This window comes from Triturus cristatus, chromosome 3_2 (genome assembly GCF_964204655.1).
Source record: "Triturus cristatus chromosome 3_2, aTriCri1.1, whole genome shotgun sequence".
Classification (NCBI taxonomy): domain Eukaryota; kingdom Metazoa; phylum Chordata; class Amphibia; order Caudata; family Salamandridae; genus Triturus; species Triturus cristatus.
This window is the reverse complement of record NC_140584.1, coordinates 675,980,505-675,995,357: the sequence shown is the minus strand read 5'-3', so window position 1 is coordinate 675,995,357 and position 14,853 is coordinate 675,980,505.

The following is a 14,853-nucleotide window of genomic DNA, read 5'->3' as shown; positions in this document are numbered from 1 at the left end:
TTGCATGGACCAGACATGCAACCTGCATTTGGATAGTAGCCCTTAATTATGTTTTTTATTGCCCCAAGTCTACTTAGCACTATTTCCATCAAAGGTACCATCTTTTCCTCCAATCTTTCAAATGCAGAGCAAGCAAAGTTACTATACCGTTTAGCCGTAACCTCTTTAGTTGACGTCTTACTGTGGGGAGTAAGCTACAACTGCGGACAAACTGTGCTTTTTGTATGTCCATTATTCATCAAAACACCTATGCCCATTTTCTTCTGTGTCAGAGGTGATATACATAATTAATCATTGCTTGTCTTGGAGCCATAAATATCAAACTGCACAATTGTGAGGGCTACATCATTTACGCAAGGGCTAGTCCTTTTCCTTGTACTGCAACCACATCACATTTGTGTTCAATGACCCCCCTGGCACTCACTGAAATATATGCAATTGAATTAGTTATAGGTCTTTTCTTACCAGGAAGTTGCAAAGCCTTCCTTTTCCCCATGATTTCTTATGCATAGTAAAGCACAGGAGTGGAGGAAGCAATTAGTGATGTAGGGCAGAGCTAAACTCCATAACCAAGAGGAGTGGCCAGCCTAGCCTCTTCCAGGCTCTGATGGGCACAGATGGGCCTTAATTTTAGACTGGGCTCTGCCCCGGCCACACTCAGGGGAGGGCCATCCTGCTTGCAGGAAGCTGCATCAAGCTATGTAGCACTCCCCCCATTGTCCCTTGTTCTCCTCGTGGGACCGGGGAATTATTGGCTCAGCAGTTCAGTCCTGGTTTGTGGTATACAAAGTGTCCTGCTTACGGGAACCCACCTCACACTATGTCGCACTCCCCCTGTGGCTCCCCCTTCTCCTTGTGTGGCTTAAGAATAAGGCTATGTTGGGGAAACCGGCAGGGAGCTTAGAATCAGACTCCAAGAACACCGCTCCGCAATCAGAACCAGGAAAGTCAATGCCCCTCTAGTAACCCATTATAGCGAAATGGGCCACAATGAGTCAGACATAGAGTGGTTCATATTAGAAAAGGTTTGGATGGGGCCTCGTGGGGGCAACATGGAACAAAAAAGGAAACTTAGAGAGCAATGGTACATCTCGCTCTTGAACACAGTTAGAAATGGGCTCAACTCCAGGGAGGAATGGGATCGCATGATCAAGTAATAAGATTGTTTACACCATGATTTGGTTCCCATGCTCCTTTAGCATTTATATACACCGGACGGTTGTATTATAGTGAATTTGTTGGATGTAGCTTTCAGGATAGTTTGATACATCTGACATGCCTACTATGAAGATGAACATCCAAAGATTCTCTTTTCCGTGTAGTGAGTTGTTTTGTGCAGAACGGTCATTCAAATATGGCCGCCGCATTTGCCTAACTTTGCCACTATTTGGAGGGTTTCCTCACTGGCCCTTATGACAATGTCCCCGTAGTTTTTGGTGCCTGCTGGGGGATACATCTTGGTGGTTTAATGGTGTGTGGGTTTTGACGACACTTCCACATTTTTGGCCCGGACATGTATTGATACTATATTAGCCCTTTCGGGAAGTCCAAGAGGGCCGCCTCCTCCATTTTATCCACCCGATCTGTTTTAAGATGCCCTATTCAAATATGGCCGCCGAGTTTGTCTGATTTGGACACTCCTCGGATGGTCTCTTCGATGGCCTTTTTGACAGTGTTACCGGAGGTGCGGGAACCTGTTGTGGTTTAAAAATTTGGGTTCCATTAGTGTATTATTTTCAACATCCTCTATACCTTTGGCTCGGGCATGCACTGAAGGCATATTAACTCTGTATGATTACGAGTCCTCAGTATTTTTAGGAATTGCAAGATGGCTGCCGTTTTGGTTTACCCACTCGACTTGATCTCTGATACCCTACAGCTGTGGCTTGTTTGATGCCTTTCCCGCGTTTAGGAATGGATATAAGGCAGGGGGCTTATCTTTGGGAGTTGACACACGCTGCTCCTGGGATGATGTAGAGGTATCCACGTGCTTGGAACCGGGTAAGTCTTTAATAATACCGGTTGGTCGAGTTTTAAGCTTTTGTTTTCTGGGAATTGGTCTCTAGAACTCCCGAGTAGTCTCTGACCAGCGGGTTGTTGTGGTTGATTATAGTTCTTTCCAACGCATATAATTTGTGGCGATATTTCAGTGGCGATGCTGGTATAGATACTTGTTATGAGGGCTAGGGTTTTCTGGTACTATATGTTGTACCAATGCTCGAGTTTTACACATGAGGTTTCCTTTTCTTTTTGCCTCTTGGATGATTGTTGTAGTATATTTTTTTGGTCTATTTGTTTTTTAGCTAGTGGGCAACCGGGAGCCATATATTTGCAATCTAGTGTTTTTACAATAATAACCGTGGATACGGGCTTATCGCAATTGATTCCCTTCCCCAAAAACACAGTTCTATACTTGTTTTTCCATTCTTTATAGAAATCTTAGAATCTCGAAAAACAAAGCGACATCGAGATTTTCCAAACATATCGAGGATCATTGCAACGGGTCCTCATTAAGAATACAGGACTAGTCTTATCCTATAGATGTGCTGTAGATGTTACAACACTCAGTTTGAAGTAAGTGTGGAGCACAAATCTCATGGTTCAAACTATTAGTATGATTGCATACAACTCACTTTTGGACCTTCCTTTTCAGCATAAAGATCGGCTCATATACCCTCGTAACCCGATCGTAATTAAATATCAAAAGGCAGGAAGGCAGGTAAAGAATAAAGAGAGATTGAGACACTATTCAATTCTACAGCAGGAAGAGAGGTTCTAAAAATTATGAATATTTCTTTCCCTCTAGACCAAAAGGCCTGTTCCTTTACGTTCCCACTGAATTCAGCGCATTCCGCTTTTTAATTAAAAGGCAAGAAGTCTACTAATACGGACCTCTTGGATGTACTAATGAAACCTATAAGGTAACAACTATCATTTTCAAACTGAGTTTATTTCTTTCTAAGTAAAACAGATAGAAGAAATATGTGAGTATGGTATGATTTGAGTAGGTGCTTTAAAGAATGGCTGCGCATGTATGTTGTGTATGATGAATCACCAGGAGAACCACACCGTTTGTTTATCTATAGGTTTTTTAGGGAAATCGTTAAGTTTTCGGGTGGAACTAATTACCTTAGATAACATTGTTCTTATATGTATATTTGTTGTGAGTTGTTAATAGTGATACCAAATGTCATGACATGTATATATAATGTTTTTATTGTTAAATGGTTTTAATGTTATACATTTCTATTATTTAGGTAGATTATCTGTACCGTGGGAGATTAGAATAAATTGTCCTGAAGAAGGTGGTTCTATAACTTTAGCCTTCCACCGAAACGCGTCGACGCAAGTCCAAAAGGCAGACTGTAGACTGGAGTGACATCTGTTCTCGATGAAATTAGCTAGCAGTATCAACACTGCGGAGAACAGTTGATTTGGGTCGGGTGTCTTCCTTTGTATTCTGGATTAGAAAACATTTTTTCTTACCTGTGTTCTCCCTATGTTTTGAATTGTTTTTTATTTGCGATCTTTATTGCTTGCTTATTGCACAACAAGTACAATGTCATATGTGGTGTTTACTGTTGTGTAACTGTCTTATAACTTTTATTCTGTAATTGTCTTACAATTTTTATTGTGTAACGTTTTTAATAAAATAGAATATTTTATACATAAAACATTTTGGGACTAGGGTTCAAATTCTGGTGTCTTGTTCTGGTGACTGATTGAGTTTGATATCTGTATGAGTTTGTGTGGTTATCTGCACATGTGCCAAAAAGGGGAATATTTCTTTGGACTACTTAAGAATAATGGACTCAGCAATTCAGACTTGGTTTGTAGTATCCAAAGAGTCCCGTTTAAGGGAAGTTGCCTCATGCTATTTAGCTCCACCCCCATGGCTTCTCTGTCTCCTCATGTGGCTGGGGGATTATAGGTAGGTAGGTAAAGCTTTATTCGATAAAAAATATCATAAAAGCACAACATACAATGATAAAAAAGGATCAAGTTAGACAATAAAAAGCAACAATTGATCATAAATACATCTAAAAAGGTTATAAAAATGGTTAAGAACAGCATATAAAAAATAAAGACAAAGTGCTTGGTGACCTGAAGTTTGTTAAGGTGCAAATGGGAACAAATCACAGAAGTGGATCAGTGCAATTAAGGGGAGATTTTTTTCTTTCGCAGCAGCCAAGCACAGCCCAGATACTTAGCAATACCACAGACAATGGTGAGAGACGAGGTATCAGTCTGCAGAATGCGTAGCACAGTACGATAGTCACGACATCCGAGCATTCTACAAATCGGACGCAGCCATTTAGCTCTTGGTCTTCGATAGTAGTAGCAGGCAAATAAAAAGTGGGGAATGGACTCATTGGGTGCAGTACAGCTCGGACAACCAGCAGATGAAGGCAAAGATCCCTTCCAGCCAGCAGTCACACAGTTGAGGGGGAGGGACCCAAATCTGAAACGTACGTACAAGGATCTGTCCAATGGAGACTGGATAAAGTCGAGGTATGCTTCCAATTTGCGAAAAGGCTTATGTTCGAAAAAAGCCTCGCTCAGCTTCCCCGACTTAGGATTGTTCAGCTCTCTTGTGTTTACCCAGCTCCAATAGGCCTTCTTAAGATCCTGCTTCGAAGGGGGTATCTGGGATTCCCAACAATCCTCATAGCCAATGGATTTCAATGTTTGTTTTATATGAGTAATCCATTTTAGCCTCCTCCCAGTGTCTGCTGCAATGAGATCATTTAAGCCTGCTGCATAGTTGGCAAGTTCTGGGATCCGTCGCAGTCTTGCCCAGAATAATAAAGGTCGTAACCGTGCAATATCCTGAATAGAATGTCTGCCTAGGTCATATAGCAAGGGTTTTAGAGGGGATGATGTTGGGACAGAGATGAGATTCCTCATGAACTTGTTCTCCGAGACAACCAGATCATGAATATTTTCGTAGCCCCAAATTTCTGCCCCATACATAGAGCTAGACAGTGCCTGGGCCTCATATACCACAAGAGCCGGTGCCACAGGTCGACTAGTAGAGAGATATTGTTCTCTTATAATGGCACCGGATACCCTCTTGTGGCACAGGAGCATCTTGGTCAGATGCGAGCTCCACTTCATCCCTTTTGCAATGCGTATGCCTAGGTAATCGAAAGAATCCACAATGTCTAATGGTGTGCCATCCAGAGTGAAGGTGTATCTGAAACGTCTCGGAGGGTTTATTACCATTAGTTTGGTTTTTTCTGTGTTTATAATAAGCCCATAGGACTTACAAAAAGAGTCGAATCTATTTAAAATTCTTTGTAGGCCAGCCGGGGATTTGGAAATCAGGAGAGTGTCGTCGGCGAACAGGAGAGTGGGGATCTTTTCACCAGCCCGGACTGGAGCATCGGCTGGGACCTCTCTGAGGAAATCCACCACCCCGTTGATGTATAGGGAAAACAGGGTGGGAGCCAGCACACAGCCCTGGCGTACCCCCCTGTTCACCGCGACACTCCCTGTAAGCTGGCCCTGGGCACCCCATCTAATGTTGGCATGGTTGTTCTCATGCAGAAGCTTTAAAAAGGCAAGAATCTCGTGGGGAACACCTAGTTGGAATAAGACCTGTCACAAACGTTGTCGAGGAATTAAGTCGAAAGCAGATTTTAAATCAATAAAAGCTAGATATAGGGTTCCCTTGCCTAAAACTGCCGTTTTCCAATATATCATAAAAAATCTAAAAACTTGATCCATAGTGCCTACCTTTTGTCTAAAACCTGCTTGAAAGTGTGATAAAACATCCCCGTTCTCAATCCAGCATCTCAGTCTCATCAGGAGAACCCTGCCAACCACTTTCTGTATTACGTCAATTAGACTAATGGGTCTATAGTTGGCAGGGTCCTCCCTATTGCCCTTTTTAAAGATTGGAATCACCACCGCGGCTTTCCAGGACTCAGGTACTGTAGAACCCTTAGCTATGGCGTTCATAACAACAGAAATAAAAGAGGCCCAGGGGATTGGATCGTGTAAAAGAAGATCACCTGGTATGCCATCGGGCCCAGCCGCCTTACCGGGGGCAATACTTTTAATAGCCAAAATAGCTTTGTGGGTCCCAAAATTGACCTCCGCTGGGAACTGGACAGTAGGGGGCAAGTCATCCACCACCGGAGCATCAGAGACAGTCTCACCCGCATATATAGCAGAGAAATGGGTGAACCATTGCAGCTCCGCTATATGGTTTGGGATGCTTGTTGTTTTCGCCCTTTTAGCTCTGTTCAAAAGGTCCCAGAAAGCTGTAGAGTTCCGGTTTAGGGCCGCCTCCTTAAGTTCCTGCCAGTGGTTTTCTTCCCAGTCACGTTTGGCGACTTTCAGGGATCTCGAATAGTCTTGTCTGGCCTTGCTAATTAAATTTCTATCCTGTTTCCTTAGGGCTTTGGACAGGGTGGCTCTGGCCCTTTTGCAATTTTTAGAGTACCAAGGGTTACCGCTTTTCGTGGAGTCCACCTTGGAACGAGTTTTCTCCCCCAGGATGAAGAAATCCCCTATTTTATTGATGGTATCAGAGTAAACAGAAGCTATACGATGGGGATCATCCGTTATGGTGCTAGCATCACAAAGTTCGGTATGTTTACTAACTAGGAGCTCTTTGATTGAAGCGAGCTTCTCCTCATGTTGTGAGATCCCATGCCATTTGAGGCGTCGACTACACCCAGCCAATGATACTTCCTTGGTTGCCATTAAAGGAGGTTCGTTGGCCACATTGGGTATTGTCAACCAGAGATCTTTAGTTTGTAAGCATAATGGGTTGTGATCACTGTCTATTGTGTTTTTAACAACCATATCTATGATAAGCCCCCAAGAGTAGATATCGACAAGGATATAATCGATGCGTGATGGTGAAGTTAGCCTGTTGAAAGTGAAGGCACCGCCCTTGTCGGATATAGATCTGCCATTCACTGCACGTAGGTTAAATTCGTGGGTGAGTGCATTCAGTTGAATAGCCCTTTGTGACCATTTCTTGATCGGAGTGAGCTCTAAGGACGGGATTCCCCAGGTGAGATCTGATTCACTGGACCCCAATAAATCTTCTGAAGCTAGAGGTTCAAAGGTACAGTTAAAATCTCCACAGATGATAACAGTAGAGTTCCGATCAATGAGGGTCAGTTCATGCTCCAAGGCAGACACTGTCTGAGACATCTGTCCACCCGTTGAACCTCTAGCACAGATGTTAAAAAGGTCTAGGGTGGGGCCGCTATGTGAACCTTTTATTGTCAAATGGAGAAGATCGGGGGAAACATTATTATGGCACTGAACCTGCCAATTGTGCTTGATATTTACCCACACATGTAATCCCCCCGATGGGCGACCTTTCCCTGAGCTCAGGGCCGGTAGATAGTATGTGGAATACCCTGATTTATATAGAGGGATTGTGCTCCATGTTTCTTGGAATACACATACGTCAAATATGCCAATAAAATCGTGCCATTCCGGGATCAGGAGCTTTTTAGGAAACCCCGCGACATTCCATGACACAAGATTAAGAAGAGGCATAGACTTGACGGGTGAAGTAGAGGGCTGGGTATTAGGGAGCATCTCACAGGACAGAAAGGGCAATGGGAGGGGAGATAAACTTTCAGGGGGTGTGGTAATATGATTAAGAACACTAATAGCCGGCTCCACAGTGCGAGCCTTAGGAGAAAGATTTTGGTCCAGTCAGTCTACCCTATTCAAGTTGGAATCGTTACTAGATATCCTCTTTCTACCCTCTGGTACGGGGTCGCTTGGGATCCAAAGCGGGGTACGCCTTATCTGGATACCGGAGTGGTCTGGGGCTGAGGTACGATATTCAAGAAGCACCAAATTCTTGGCCAGGATGCTATTGGAAAGTGTAAGCTCAATACAATCAAATTGGCTAATGTGATGGGACAGTCTTCTGGCCTTGATAATGTCTTCGCGGATAATTGACCTACAGCCCCTGACATGCCTGACCCAGTGTATAGCTTTATTTTTGAGGGAATCCTCATTTTCGTAGGATTGGTTATTGGTGAGTCTAGGTATCCCAACCATATAAGCTATGGTTGGGTTCGACAAGAAAGCATCTGCAGTAGGATTTAGTGCAGTGTTGTCTCCAAAACAAAACACAGGCCTCTGAGTACTGGGTCTTAAGGATCCAGTTCCTACAGCTGGATGTGGAGTGAAGGTGGTAACTTTGTGGATTCTCTGGTTGTTCACAGCGTCTCTATACGAGGGCAAAGGTGGTTTTCTAATGAAATTAATCTTGTCACAAGCTGGATCGTTAGCCTTGTGTGTGTTTGGCAAAGGGCCGGTCTGTACAGAGATTAGAGGTACAAGTGGTGTTGACACCCCAGGGCTGCTGTGAGTTGTAGGCTGCATATGAATTGATGGAACCCTCTTGCTCAATTCCATAACTATATTCTTCAAAGATACTATCTCAGATAATAGTTGGTCAATTTTCAATTCCAGCGAAACCCCCTGCGAGCTAGAAGTCTGAACTACTTTAGAAGGCGAGGGAACAATCACTTGGGATGCAGATGTTTCCTCCTCTAAGCCTTCCAGAATAGCAAACCTATTGGAACAAGTAAGCTTGGACTGGGTGATGGGAGAGGGGGATTCAGAAACAGATATAGGGTCCAGAATAATCTGTTTGTCTTTCTGGCAAGACTCATGATCGTGGGATATGGGTGTGAGGAGAGTGGATGTTGTCAGTGGGGCTTCCCTAGTTTTAGTAAACATACTTGGGATCTTGCGAGTGCAGGTACTAGGGGACAAATCTTTTGCTGGGTCCCCTGTAGTAGAGGAAACAGAACTAGATTCCTCTAATATGACCTGGCAGTTGTCGACAATGGCTTCAATCCTATCTAAAATGCAGTTGCCTGCTGCATGATTGACTTTTTTAGCTTTCTTTCCCTTTTTTATGGTGTTGCCCACGCCTCCTTCCATAGATTTCCTTTTGGCCATGATACAATCGCAAGAAGAATGATGGATAACAACAATACCTCAAACCTAGCAAGATATGTAGCCAAAGGGCAGTGTGCTAAAACAGTACTTAGTTCCAACTCTCATAACGGGTGATGCTGCATGGTATGTAATAGTCACAATGTTTATATGGGGGTAGAAAGGTCGCAACGGCACAGTACCTTGGTGGGCCAGCTGGCACGAACGAGGGGTGGCCCAGCCCTGCCTCCTCCTGCCCCGGACGGCCACAGACGGCCCGCCCTCAGCCCGGCGCCGCCCGCGACGCGGTGGAAGCCTCGCGTTTTTTAGTGCCTCCGGGCGCGATATTGGGCGGAAGTGCCCGCTCGGGACCCTGGGTGTTGTAGTCCACTGCGGCCGTCGATGTCAGGGCGGTGGCAAGGCACACAGGACGAGGACCGTGCTGGAGCAGCCCTCGAGCGCCTCTCGAGCCTCTTGCTCGCTTGGTGAGTGATGAGTGCTGGAAATAATGCCTCCACTCCTTCGTGGGAGCCTCGCGTTTTTCAGCGCCTCCGGGCGCGATGTTGGGCGGAAGTGCCCGCTCGGGACCCTGGGTGTTGTAGTCCACTGCGGCCGTCGATGTCAGGGCGGCGGCAAGGCACACAGGACGAGGACCGTGCTGGAGCAGCCCACGAGCGCCTCTCGAGCCTCTTGCTCGCTTGGTGAGTGATGAGTGCTGGAAATAATGCCCCCACTCCTTCGTGGGAGCCTCGCGTTTTTCAGCGCCTCCGGGCGCAATGTTGGGCGGAAGTGCCCGCTCGGGACCCTGGGTGTTGTAGTCCACTGCGGCCGTCGATGTCAGGGCGGCGGCAAGGCACACAGGACGAGGACCGTGCTGGAGCAGCCCACGAGCGCCTCTTGAGCCTCTTGCTCGCTTGGTGAGTGATGAGTGCTGGAAATAATGCCCCCACTCCTTCGTGGGAGCCTCGCGTTTTTCAGCGCCTCGGGCGCGATGTTGGGCGGAAGTGCCCGCTCGGGACCCTGGGTGTTGTAGTCCACTGCGGCCGTCGATGTCAGGGCGGCGGCAAGGCACACAGGACGAGGACCGTGCTGGAGCAGCCCACGAGCGCCTCTCGAGCCTCTTGCTCGCTTGGTGAGTGATGAGTGCTGGAAATAATGCCCCAGGGATTATAGGCTTAACAGTGGTTTGTGGTATACAAAGTCTTCCACTTGCGGGTATCCTCTTCACACTATGTAGTGCTCCCTCCCAGGGCCACTCCTCCTCATGTGGCATGGGGATTGTGGGCTCAGCAGTTTAGCCCTGGTTTGTGGTATCCAAAGTGTCCCACTTGCAGGATGCCGTCTTGCGCTACTTATCGCTCCCCTGCGGCCTATTCTTCCCCTCGTGTGGCCAAGTGATTTCTGGGCTCAGAAGATCAGTGCTGGTTTGTGGTATCCAAAGTGTCCGGAGTGATTAATATATTTAATTGAGTAGGGGTAAGTGAAGATTGTATTGGGTCCCTGTGAGGTAAAGGCTTGATCAAAGAACAGGAAACACAAAGCGGGATAGACTGTGATCTACAAGTAAGAAATGCCTTAGCCAATGACAGAGCAGCATCTTAAATACTGAATTGTGCAAACAATGAATGAAGACCTTGTTTGAGACTATGTTGAATGTGATGCTCAAATCTAAAAGAATGAGGGATGCTCTGCCTCCTTGATCAAGTACCACCTAAGGTCTTCAATTTCCTCAAGCATATCTGTCTCAGTTCTTGAGAAGGACATACCCAGATTGCACTTAATTGAGAAGTTTGTTGTTCTTTCTGAATAAGGGCAGTTGCCAATTGACCTCCTTTTCCATTATTGCAGAGGTGATTTGAATGGTGGAGGTGGGATGTAGAGTATTCAGTGCTTCAGGGTCCACATTATTTTTCCACATTGTTTTTTTTTTATAGCTGAACCATCAAGTCCTGTTTTCATTCCACAGAAACTGCAGACAAAGTTAAAGACATATTCCATAAGTCTACAATAATTGAAGAAATAGTATGAAGTGCCTTGTGAAGAAGGGAAGCTGGACAAGAGTTTGCATGAGGCTTAGATTTTACGAAGGCAGCACCTTTTAATTATCAGGCAAAAGAGGACTGAACTCGGTAAACAAACTTATTAGTATACATTCTTGTGCCAAATAATGAAGAAAAATGATAAGAAATGGCTAAGCCCAGGGAGCATTACACAAGGGCACCAGCTAAGGAAATAGTTTGGCTAGAATAAACATGCAAAATAAGAGTTGCAACAAAAGATGCTGATTAATGAAGAATTGGTGTGAAAGTTAGGGATGCTCTATTTATAACCCCTATTACTCTACCTGGTCTATGAACTCAATCTTGGCATACATTTGTTTTTGCCATAGGCTACTATTAAAGAAATATTGAGGTGTACAGTGTCTTTAATCCAACATTCTATTATGAAACAATTTCAAATTTGCATGAGACAATTTGATCATATTGTTCAAATTTCTGACAGTCAAAAGAATGTGTATTTGGAAGGCAAGATCGTTCTGAAGTTAGAACTAACAAGGTTTTAGTGGACAAGGAACTTGAAAATGGTGAAGATTCCATATGATCATAATTAGAAGCACAAGAAGGAGAGAGATGATCTGATGTTGTAAAACCATGATCAAGCAAAGCAACCTGCAAGTAAGGGTGTAAAGCTATCAGTTGCTCCTTGGTGTATTGGGGACAAAAAGTGATAGAGATTCATGGACAGGTGGTAGATGGATGCCAATGGGCTTGCCTTTAAATGAACAATCTGGTCTTTTGAGGGTTTTCTTCTCTTTACTTTGTTGAACAGCATAGTTTTATCAATTTGTGCCTTCCTATGACTTTTGGAAGAAATCTTTCTCTTAAGTCCACTATTAACCAAAGCAGGTTTGACTGTGAGCAGCTATTGCCCCCTACTTTTAGTGGACATATGCCATCTGGGGGGAGTCCAGAAACCATAAAGTAGATTCAAATGAAGACTCTTCCGCATTGTGCAGTAAGTGTATCTTTAATGTATACAGAACCACTCCTTGATCAAACTGTTAAAATCATTAGAAACTGAATACATTTTGAATTTCAAGAAGATTAACAATGGAGCCTGAATATGAACAATGCAGTATTCCAGAAATTACAGATTGATGTAAATGCCACCTAGTCTGACAGGTGCTACATATGCCTCAGCACACAATGCACACAAACACACACAACACACCGACTGACAAGGACAAGAAAACTCAACTGTCTAAATCTGACTGGTACTATCCATTCACTACTATTTCTCCAACACCACCCTCACTTCTACCTTTACACAAAGCAATGTTACACTGAACATTAGCTTTAACTGCCTCCACCAAAACTGTATCTGTGTATTTAAACACATCTGTTATACTTCACAATCACCAAGCTATTAATCTTCATTACCTTTCCACAGTCATTTCTACCTTTATACTTCTGCTTGATTTGCACACTCTCTGTCTTACTTCAGCATTCTAAATCTTCACTACGCAATTCCTTTTGCCCACTTATTCTTCAAGACAAGACTCAAAGCAGTAGACAACTGATTTAATGCGAAAGTAGACTTGCTAGTATAGTGTAAGGCATAGGTTCATCTATACATAACAGTAACTATAAACCAGCCATGAACTGTTTGGATTAATTTGGGCCCTACAAATTGCTGGCCCATATCTATTGTGCCTTTTTTATTGACGGTGCAAGAGCAGGGGCCGATTTTTCAGAAGAAATCTCCTATGAAAGAAAATAGTAAGTTGAGGAAGAGACAGTTAGGTTTTAGGCCAAAGAATAACATTATGAGCTTAATTGACAAAAAGAAGCCTGTTTTGTTGATGCTGCTTAATAAATGAGCAGCTTTTAATACCTTGTACAAGGAGATCTTGGTTCAACATTTGCACTGGGTGGTTGACGTGTCAAAGAAGGCTAGGAGATCGCTCTCTCCATTTCTCTCTGATATTCTCAAGTAAAAGTGGCAGAGGCTATGTCAACTGCCCAATCAGTAACAAAGCTTAGCTCAAGCACGCCTTTTTTGCGTATTCTGGGGCTGGAGTATATTGCCTTATTTCATTACTGTCTATTAATGTCATGCAGAAAGGTAAAGCTTTCTGCTCAGAAGCATGTGAAAGGAATATGCCTCCTTACAACGCATGTGAATACATCACATGCCATTACAACGACCGCATTGTTACCACGCAAACCAGTACATCGCAAGTCATTACAACAACTTGCGGTAGGGGGCGCGCTGGACTTGGGACTAGTATTATTTACTATTCCTACTCCAGTTTGTTCAACAGCAGGGAAGGTGTTGGATTGTAAATCCAACACCAGCATGCCCTCTACACAAGTCGTTGAAATGACTTGTGATGTAATGATACGCGTGCTAACAACGTGGTCGTTGTAACAAGTAAAGGTACCGTGTTGTGGAGACAGAGTTGTAAACGCTGTTTCCCATGTGAAAGTAATGAGAATAGAGCCAACCGAAGAGGTGGCGTACCTTTAATGCACTGCCGAGTTCCAAATGCAGGACAGTATTCACGTTATTCTTGATGATTACAAACTAAACTTGGTTTCAATATTTTATTCCATCTTGAATTTCCTCATTCAAGTATGCATTCAAATGTCAATGTGAATCACTTTACGTAAATACATCCATGAATTGTATCAATAACATCATTGTTCATCACACATTGTTATTCATCTCAGTGCATTTTGTGCTAATATAGCCCTTCATCAGGGGAAATTTTCCTGAAAGGAAAAGTAAAGCGCAATAAGAAAACGACCACTCGGTTTGTGCTTTCTATATATCAATAAAGTTGTAGTTGTTCCATCATGGGCCAGCATTGTTCATGTTAGTAATGAGTGTAAAAAATGCTGAAGGTAATCGGTGAACCTGGACAATAAAACGGTTAAACGCCATTGAGTTTGTGAAATAAACAAGTGCAATAAAACCGGGTTGTGAGGTAAATGTGCTAGATTACAACAGTAGACGCCGTGTATATATTGTGAATATAACCATAGTGTGAAACTGTATTAGAAATCATGCTAGTGAAAGATGATCTTTGAGAACAAAAGCCTATGGTTAATGGTTCTTCAGCAGGACACGAGTTTCTGAACATACATCTTCCCGTAAGTTGGCTGATTATGTCATTATAAATCAGGACCGATGCATGTTTGTAAAAATTATTACCCAGCACGATTGTAGACACAGAATTGCCCCGTGGTCACATATCTGGGTCACATTGCACAGCATCTATCTTTATAACTTCAGTATATTCATTATACCATCTGTCTCACATCATTATGGTTTATTCATAGTCTTGCTTGTAGCTATCGTTCACTAGCATGATTTCTAATAGGGCTTCACACTGTGGTTATATTCAAATTATATCACGCGGCGTCTACTGTTGTAATCTAGCACATTTACCTCATGACCCGGTTACATTGCACTTGTTTATTTCACAAACTCAATGGCGTTTAATCGTTTTAGTGTCAGGGTTTACTGATTAACTTAGCAATATATACACTCATTACTAATATTCGAACTATGCGAGCCCTTGACGCAACAACTACAACTTTATTAATATATAGAAAGCACAAACCGACGTTATGTATACCATACTAAATCACAAGGCGCTGAACACACGGTGCCGGGACATCTCAGTACTCCAGCGGTCATTTCTTATTTTGCTTTACTTTTCCTTTCAGGAACATAGCCCCTGATGAAGGGCTATATTAGCCCGATAGGCATTGGAATGAATAACAATGTGTGATGGACAATGATGTTATTGATACAATTCATAGATGTATTCACTAAAAGTGATTCACATTGACATTTGAATGCGTGCATGAATGAGGAAATTCTAGGTGGAATAAAATATTGAAACCAAGTTTA